We start from the raw sequence: 10,169 nt of genomic DNA, 5'->3' as shown, positions 1-10,169 counted from the left end.
TGTTATAAAATATCTAGATTGTGTTATAAAATATCTAGATTGGATGTTAATTTTATTATTATTATATTTCTTGCATAGTAATATTTTATACTATAAATAGACATGTATGGTAACCATTTAAGGTGTACCATTTCTCTTGAAATATCAATATCAATATTTCTTCTCTCTTTATTCTCTCTTTTTCTCTCTTTGTTCTTATAACCACTAAAGGTAGTTATAAGCCTACTGAATTATAACAAGTATGTTGATAAAAATATTTGTTGTTGGTAAAAGTATTTGTTGCCACTTACTGTATGCATGTACCTGATATGCAAGCCGTCACATGACACCCAAAAAATATATGTTTGAAGTGTATCATATTCTTTTTCATGTCTATTGCATATCATATACTCCGAAATCAAAGAAAAGATACGAGTACATGAAACCTTATGTTTTACTTTATGAAAACAATTTTTTTAAACCAATCCCGCGAATGGGTCTTTTCCTGGCGAAATGGATGCCAGCCTTTTTTACAGTGTTAGACTTTCATTTTTATTTTATATGTATTGTTTTTAGGTTCAAAAAACCTACATTAATTATAAGTCAGGTAACACTAATATTGCAACTGAATCAATTTATTATAAACCTAACAAATACTATACAAGATATAGTGATTCATACAAGTCAATGGTGATTCATCCCTCAAAAATCTCCGCGAATTCGTGGGTCTAATGGTTTGACACCCATGCTAATGAAATAGTTATATATGTATCTATTTAGTATTTTCATGCATGATAAAAAAATCGTTTAATTTCAGCTTAGTATGTACTTTTACTCATAAACATTTCTTATTACAAACCTTTGATGGTTAGATATGTGCAACGTATTATGAGGTTTATTTATCTTATTGAATATATCACAACCCTTTATGGGTTATCTAGTATTGTTTGATTTCTAATCAACATAACAAATACTCTATCAAATTCTATCATTTCATAAAATCCGCGAAATCGCAGGTCTTTAACTAGTTTGTAACAACTAGTTGTGGAACCCTCGTTTTGCGCCGGGGGCTCCGTTTTGAATGTGAGTTAAAAAAAAGTCTTGATCTTTTTTGTAAAAAAGAATTTTTTTCGACATCTAATATTGAAAGGTTGTTCCATTTGCGAAAGTTGCTTCTTTTAGCGTTACTTTTTTTTTAAAGTTAGTTGATCTATTTTGTAAGAATAATGTTTTTCGATATCTTTTGGTAGCATTGAAGGGTCTATGAAAGTTGCCTCTTTTATCGTTTGGGGAAAAAAAAAGTAGTTGATTTTTTTATAAAAAAGAATTTTTTTCGACATCTTTGGGTAACATTGAAGGGTTGGTTCTTTTACGAAAGTTGCTTCTTTTATCGTTTGAGACAAAAAAAAAGGGGTAACAACTAGTTGTGGAACTCTCGTTTCACGCCGGGGGCTCCGTTTTTAATGCGAGTTAAAAAAAATTCTTGATCTTTTTGTAAAAAAGAATTTTTTTTCGACATCTAATATTGAAAGGTTGTTCCTTTTGCGAAAGTTGCTTCTTTTAACGTTCTTTTTTTTTTTTTAAAGTTAGTTGATCTATTTTGTAAGAAAAAATATTTTTCGACATCTTTTAGTAGCATTGAAGAGTCTATGAAAGTTGCCTCTTTTATCGTTGGGGAAAAAAAAGTAGTTGATTTTTTTATAAAAAAGAATTTTTTTTCGACATCTTTGGGTAACATTGAAGGGTTGGTTCTTTTACGAAAGTTGCTTCTTTTATCGTTGGAGACAAAAAAAAAGTGAAATAACGGAAATACCACTGATTACTATTGATGAATAGTAAAATAGTATTTTGTCTTTTAGATAATATATAATATAATATATATAATATAAATATAAATATGTAAGTTAGAACTCATAAGTAAAGAATTCAACTAAAGGAGTTGAATCTTACATCACTTACTTTTCGCCATATAACACGAAAATACATTAGTGAACTATTTTACCTTTTCTCCTAATTTTACCTTTTCTGTAAATATTCGAACACTTTTTTTTCTAAAAGACAATGATTTTATTAGAATTAAAATTTAGTACCACATATATGAAATGAAAAGCTATATTTCAAAATATACAAATATGATCAGAATGATCACGCATAGAAAGAGGAAATATACATCCGCTATATATTCATCATTTATCATATATCCCTTAATTACAATTTACATACTCACGGTCACTGTCGTAAACGGCGTCCGTTGCGACGCCTGTTGCGGCGTTTTGGTGTTTTGGTGACTAAACCGTTTTCACCCCGTCCCGTTTTCTTATAAGCCGGTCAATGGTCAAAAGTCAGGTTAAATGCAGAAAAAATTGGGTCAGCGCCGGTCAAATTAATCAAAATTGACTTAGTTTAGTATTCCATTTTGTATTATATTAACGCTAATAGCAATTATAGGTACAAACTTGTCAACGAAGGTTTTTTAGCTCTAATATATATATATATTTTGAAAGGCAAGGGCCCAAAGTGATGTTGGTGAGGATTGAACCTAGGTATAAATATATATATATATATATATATATATATATATATATATATATATATATATATATATATATATATATATATAAGTCGACATCCGTATCGACCCCGTCTAGGCCACGTTTTCTCTGTTGCGACTTTTTGAGGTCGCTACCGTTTCGGCACCGTCTCGCGTCTTTTTCACCCTTGGTCACGGTTCAGTAAGAACATTTAAGAAAAGTAAAAGGATTTATAAATTCGTGGTCAATATGCAGGTTTGACTTTATAATAAAAGTAGATAAAAGATTCGAAGAACTCAAAGGAATGATCCTAAAGAAAGTAGAAATCATTACCATTATCATCCAGCTAAAATAGTACTCCGTACATAATATAACTACTCCGAATTAAGGAACTAAAACTAATAAATAAAGGCATTTCTCAACGACATCATTTAGAACGGTCGTTAATGTGTATTAAATGCTTATACATGCAGGTTATACATTGCCTTTTTAGTGACGATTATTGAATTGTTCGCTAGCAAAATCGTAAATAAAAAAAGAATTTTTTTAATGACAACTCTAAAAAATTGTCATTAAGAAATCCGAATATGCATGTTTCTTAATTAACAAACAAAATCTACTGCAATATTTTTTTTTTTTACAAATTATCTATTGAAGACAAAACAGGTTGTCATTATATTTGAATTTTTCTAATAGCAACCAAAAAAAAAAAAAAAAAAAAAAAAAAAAAAAAAACACTTAGATTGGTCATTAAGAGATTTGGATATGCTATATATAATTGTATATTGATAAAACTCAAACTTTTTATGGAAATTACTATCTTGTGTATTACTTTTTTTTTTCCCATTGATTTAATTCTTAATCACAACTCTTAGACTGTTTCCAGCCATACATGTGACGTCACAAGCAGATTTGCACTTTTTGGCCCAAAAGTAAGACAATGTCATATTTAGACACTCATTAACGCAAAATGTCAAAAGTTAGTGCAGTTTTTCATTTTTTATTTTTTTTTTATTTTGAATCAATTTAGTAAATCCTTTTGTAATATCCTTTGGTGTACTAGAGGCGCACAGTCGGGATATATACCATCGGTAAGGAAATATCCTTTGGTGTACTGATGACCATTTACCTCAAATGGTGCGGATGGAACCGTTGTATTCTTAAAGTGATTAAATATATGGGATTGATTCAAAATACAAATATTTATATCAGTGTTGAAACCCGCCATAAAAAAAACATGCCAATTTCACAAGTCTTATGAAGCAACTGCTTCAAGCATAAGGGTTGGTTTCTACAAAAGTTGTCTAAACATAGTATTGATGATGACTCGCTCATTTAAATATTTGCCCCACATATCGAGAGCGGTTCAATACGCCAATTGGCGTATAGCCGAAATACATTTTTGTAAAATAGTAAAAGTAGGCCTACCGATAGCATCAACACTTTCTCTAATATAACTAAAATACTCGGGAATATCATTACTAGACAAATTAGTTAGACCTTGCACTATTCGGAGGAATAATTGTGATCAGACATATATTTTCCATAGGGTCAATATGTCTGTTCAATACGTACAAAAGGGGTTTAAGGATTTTAGAACAAGGCTCTCCGGTCCGGCTACCGTGAATAACCCTGGCCGACATGATGATGTCGGCGGGGTGGCCAAGTGATTAAGTCCACCTTCGATAACGGTCGTTGATCAGAAGGCCCCTAGCAAGGTTGTAGGTGCTAGCTAACAAGAAACTAACCAGTAAACCTTGAGCGATGATAGCTTGTTACGTAGGATGTGTAGTAGGTGGTGGTTACGTAATGTTGGTTGTTCCTAGAATGATAATTAGGGTTTGTATATATAGGTAAACCCTAATTCTAGAACCATCCAAGATAATGATAATCTCGTCCATAACTAACTCCCCCGAATCACGGATATAATTATGGAAAAATATCGACTTGATGACCAAGTAACCGTCGTACCGGGAACAAAGGCATTCGATACATCACCGCATGCCGCATACCGCATACCGCATACAAGGTTCACGCATACGAATGCTAGCGAGTGCCCGCATACGTATGGAATGCGCATGCGGGTTTGCGGTATCATTATGTCCCCCCAGTTTGATGTTATATGACGCAAGACATATGATATCAAACTATTAAGCGAAAAAGAAAAAACAAGAAAACGGCTAGCATTAAATTTTTCGCGTGCGTCTCGAGGTCATTAAATGCATGTCACTGTCGCAGAAGCCCATTCGGCTGACAAGACGTAAAGTGGCAGTTGGCAGGCGCATGTTAGCCACGCGCTCAACATTGGGCACATCAAACTGACATCCACGCGCGTGCAAAAAATGTCGATCGTTGATTGCGTTACACGTGTACAGCCACGATGAAACCGTTTCACCCCATGACTCCCAATCTCCACTATAAATAGACCCAATTCATCCTCATTTCTACTTTTCTGCCTCAAGCTCATCTGATACGCTGCAAAATCAATTCCGATCAAAAGGTTAGTAATTATCCGATCACTCTTAGAAAATGACTAAGGCAAATGAGACTTATGTAGATAGCGTAGTATCGGTAATAGAGCAAAAACATATAGATTCTTTAGTTAAATAATACCCGCCGTTAGCACAGTATAATCCGGTGCCACCCCTTCCTAACCAACGTGCTCATACACCACCGGAGAAGAAGGTAGCGATATACGAGCATGCGTTTAAACATGGGAATTTTAGGGTTCCACCCTCAGACTTTTTTCTAGGCGTACTAGATCATTTCCATGTAGGGTTAAGGCAATTGCACCCATACGCCATAGGAAAAATAGTATTGTTTGAGATGTGGTGCGTTGCACTCAACAAGGTACCACTAGTTAAGGTGTTCCGCCATCTATACCGCCTAGCTAATCATCACAAGTCATGGTTCACTTTCTTCGCCCGTCAAAACTTTACCAAAACCCCCAAATCGAACGCAGGTCAATGGAAAGAAACATTCTTTTTTATTGACCAATCTGTTGTTGGAGCCAACTTTCCGCAAACACTTGTCTGGTGCGAAAGCGTGACTAAGGATGTGAACAAAACCCCCGTCCTTAATGATGAGGAAACGAAGTTGTTAGCGGAGTGCGCTAACGCACAGCTTGTGCACCGGTTATATGGGAATGTTATCCTGCGGTTAGGAAAGATATCCGCGCACTGGCCATGGGAGAACATGCGTCCAGCCATAATCGCGCCGAATGGCAAGGGTAGGAATAGTACAAATGCATATGAATATATAACCACTAGCGTATACATACATGTTCTAACATTGCGCATATGTTTGCAGAGATGAAGATGAAGAAAGTGCTCACCGCGGAGGAGATTGCGGCTATCTCTTTCCGCAAGCAGAATGTTAACGAACCTCTTGAGCAGGAGAGGACCGGTGAGAATGAGGTGTCCGCACCCGCTACCTCGGCCAATAAGCGCAAGGCAACCGAAGCCCCCCAAACTAAGCAAAAGAAGAAGAAGCTTACTCCTAAACAAAAGGAGGACATGCGGAATGACAACTTTGTTCCCGTGAAGCCAGGGTCTGCAGATCTACCTCCCCCACTACTGGTAAGCGTCTCTTTTATTATGTAAATACTGTACAATTAACTTCATGTGCTAACGAATTGCTAATATCCAGAGCATATCGAGGAGACGCATCAGTCGCCACCACGAGGCAATCCGGACCTTGAAGCCACCGCCACATCAAGAGACAAGGCGATACATCTTGACTCTGATTCTACACCAACCCCACCACACGTTAGCTTCCGATTGGCGAATCTGGCGCAGCTCACCCAGTCCTCTGCAGAAAATGCCGCAGAGCAGTCCGCCTTTCTGCAACAAATTTTCCCTGCTGAAATCCGCGAGCAACTAGCCGCACTGTGTAACAACCCAACCCGTTATACATCGAATACGCGTAATAATTTTTTTTTTATTCAGTATAGGTGCGCGGCGCGCACAAGGCCTGGCAGCATGCTGTCCAAAATTTTCATTTTCCCGTTAAAGATCTCCCACTTCCCGACACTTTTAGACGAAACGCTTTTCACAACATTTTATATTAGTTAAAACTAACACGTTCCAATAATAAAATGAGTTTTACGAGACCGGGCCCACATCGGCCGTTTTACGACTTTCATACAAAATACAAGTTTTCATCCACATGATTTTTAACACAAAATAAAGACCGAGCATAGAGATTGGGGATACGCTACCCAATCCTAATCAATCCAAAAGCAAGATCTTCTAAAGTAACTATGCGAGTGCACTCGTCCCACGCTTACCCGAGCCACCGCATCCATGCAAATCTATAAAAATGTAAACAACGAGAGGGTAAGCTAAAGCTTAGTGAATGAGAATATACTACATACATATATATGGATAAAATGGACACGCCACACAAATAATCAAAATAACACATACCGGAGCATCCAAGCATAATGGCAAGCTAATCTAAGCATATCGTACGTACACTAAGCAACAAGCTAATAACATCCACAATAAAGTAAGTTCAGCAACGACGATGTGAACAACGCCAATAAGCTACACCCGGAGGGTTAGCTACATCACAACAATACGTTAATATATATATACAACAATATATAAACGCCCAAGGTTAACCCCTTAACCCAATACCGAAAACCAAATACCACAATGAAGATTGGCCGAACTACACGAGCCTTAGTAAATCCGCATCCACACGAGACTACTACCTTCATTACCACAATGACATCGAGGTTGGTCGAACTACACGAGCCTTAGTGAATCTGCAACCACACGAGATCACTACCTCAATAAGATGACTGAACTACACGCGTAATCGTGAATCCGAACTACACGAGACTCACTTCCGATAAGATGACCGAACTACACGTGTCATCGTGAATCCGAACTACACGAGACTCACTTTCGATAAGATGACCGAACTACACGTGTCATCGTGAATCCGCATCCACACGTGATCCACTTCTCCAATCATAACTCAATACTACCCCTTCGCCATTGGGGTTGTATAAATTCACATCACAAGCATATGTGATAACGTACACACAAAGTGTGCACCTCGCCAAAGGTGGTCAACCAAATCGCACAACCGTGCCAATTTGACCTATTACACAAGTCCATCAAATCCACCTATATGTGAAGTGAGCTCTATAACCGAGAACCACTTCACCCGACCCGCACCTATCCTATACATACATATGCACATAGGATATTAACACTCACCTTGTCGCCTTGATGAATGCTACCGAATAATTCGCTCGCCAATGGAAAGTACCTATTCCATTATCACAATACAAACAACACACTTAGAGTGGATTCACTAACCAACTCAAAACGACACTTAGTGCAATTTCGACCAATTGCACTTCCAAGCACAAAACGCGCCCAAACTAACCAATAATCACTAACACAAGTGAAAATGGTCCTAATTTGTCAATTAAACCCAAGCACAAGTGTTAAACACTTATCAATCTCAAAATCACCCAGAAACCCTAATTTTGACTCATTTCAAAATTAGTCAACCAAATACTCCCAAAAAGGGTTCCAACACTTCCAAAATCACTAAACCTAGTGATTAAACCCAATTACAAGTCCTAATCATGACCAACTCGGTTTCCAACCCAAAACCCACCACCAACAACAATAAACCCGATTATTAACAACACTAAACTCACTTCAAGAGTTTAAATGGGTTTCTCTACAAATCAAGTTCGTACCCTAACTTTTAATATCAAATCAAATAATGAAATTCGGAGTTAGAACTTACCACAACAACCAAAACGTAGATAGGAACGAGGTGAACAACTTTAACACTCGGGCTTTTGATGAATTCGAGCTTCTTCTTCACCAAAACCCCAATTCTCTCTCTATAACTCTCCCTCTATCTTTAGATAGTTGAGAGTGTTTGTGGATGTGAAATATGATCCAAAAGTGGATCCAAACCAGCTGATATGGCCAGAGATCCGGCCTCAAGTGAAAAGACCAAAAAGCCCTTCATTAAACCCACAAATAGAAAAAGCAGAATTCTGTCGCTGGCATAGTGCGCGGCGCGCACAACAGTCTGAGCACATTCTGAGCTTTTAATTTACACTACGCTTCACCCACTAAACGTACATCATTATAACTCTATGTACCATAAATATTTGGGTGTTACAACTCTCCCCCACTTAGCATCGATCACGTCCTCGTGATCCTCATCGCTTAACCGACCGGATCTACATTCCACGGTCCTCAACATAAGTTCCAAACCTACTTCCCTAAGCAATTCTTCTCAATGAATCACCCTTAACAACTAAAATCGTCACCCGCGATTTATCAAAACCACAATCCGAGCACAGGAGCTTGCTCAATCCCTCGCATTGGGAAAACTCAACCAATCTCGAACCGAGATATCAACCCTTTAGCGTACTCTTACCAAGTACAATGCTAAAGTAACCACATACCAACATAAGGTCAACCATCTAAACCGACGAAGACCGAATCAACGCGAATTCTTACGGAAAACACTTACCACTTAACATCCCCCGTAGTGCGCAATACGACCAATACGCAACTATCGTAACATCATAAGCAAATGGCTAAAACCGATAGCGCCCAAAATGACTATGGCAACGTAAATTCCAAGGTGTACAAAATCGACTATTGTCACACCCGTAACAAAATGTGAGCGAAACACGGCTATCGCATCACTAATCACACAACGTGGTCCTTACGACCCCACCATTGGCATATAAAACAACCAATAGATCACACATCCAACAATCATGAAGGCTGGCCGAAAACTACACGTGCCTTAGTGAATCAGCACCACACGTGACTCACTACCTCCACCGCACAACAATCGGGATTAGCCGAACTACACGCGCCTTAGTGAATCTGAACTACACGAGAGTCACAATCCTAAAAGAATGACCGCAACCATACGTGTCACTGTGAATCCGAACTACACGAGACTCACTTCCTCAACATAATGACCGCATCCACACGAGTCATTGTGAATCCGAACTACACGAGACTCACTTCCACAATAAGATGACCGAACTACACGCGTCATCGTGAATCCGCATCCAAACGTGATCCACTTCCCAAATCTCAACACAGGAATGGTACTCCCATCCCCCATCGGTACTCGCATTTTCCGATAACATTATACCATAACGATATAACACTACACCCATGATGAAGTCAGCGGACCACGCCAACGGTCATGCTTCACCAATCACACGCTCTTTTGGCCCCATACGACGAGTAACGTAACATCGCGCACTGCTACGCTATAGTGAATCCTAACGGAATACACTAACCATCCACCTCAAACATCAAGTATATATACATACTTAGGAACATTCCACTCACTTGGAAATCCTTGCACACGCATCACACGTACGTGTACACAACGCCACCACAAACGAGCAAAAACCACCTATATCGCACCTAGGCACAACAATAATTCTCTAGAAGAGAATCCGACACGCACACATCCCTTAATCGAGGGATCTCACCTTGCTCGTCAAACACGTCCATTATCTCTAAATGAGATTCACCACATTACCACCTCGGTGATAATTCAAATCCAAACCATAAGTACAACTTATTCCAAATCGTACTTTACCCCAATCGACCAACGCAGGTCTCAACGCTAGCTCCAAAT

The sequence above is a fragment of the Rutidosis leptorrhynchoides genome, chromosome 1, assembly GCF_046630445.1.
Source record: "Rutidosis leptorrhynchoides isolate AG116_Rl617_1_P2 chromosome 1, CSIRO_AGI_Rlap_v1, whole genome shotgun sequence".
In the NCBI taxonomy this organism is placed as follows: Eukaryota; Viridiplantae; Streptophyta; class Magnoliopsida; order Asterales; family Asteraceae; genus Rutidosis; species Rutidosis leptorrhynchoides.
The sequence above is the reverse complement of the archived record's forward strand: the minus strand, read 5'-3'. Positions refer to the sequence as shown.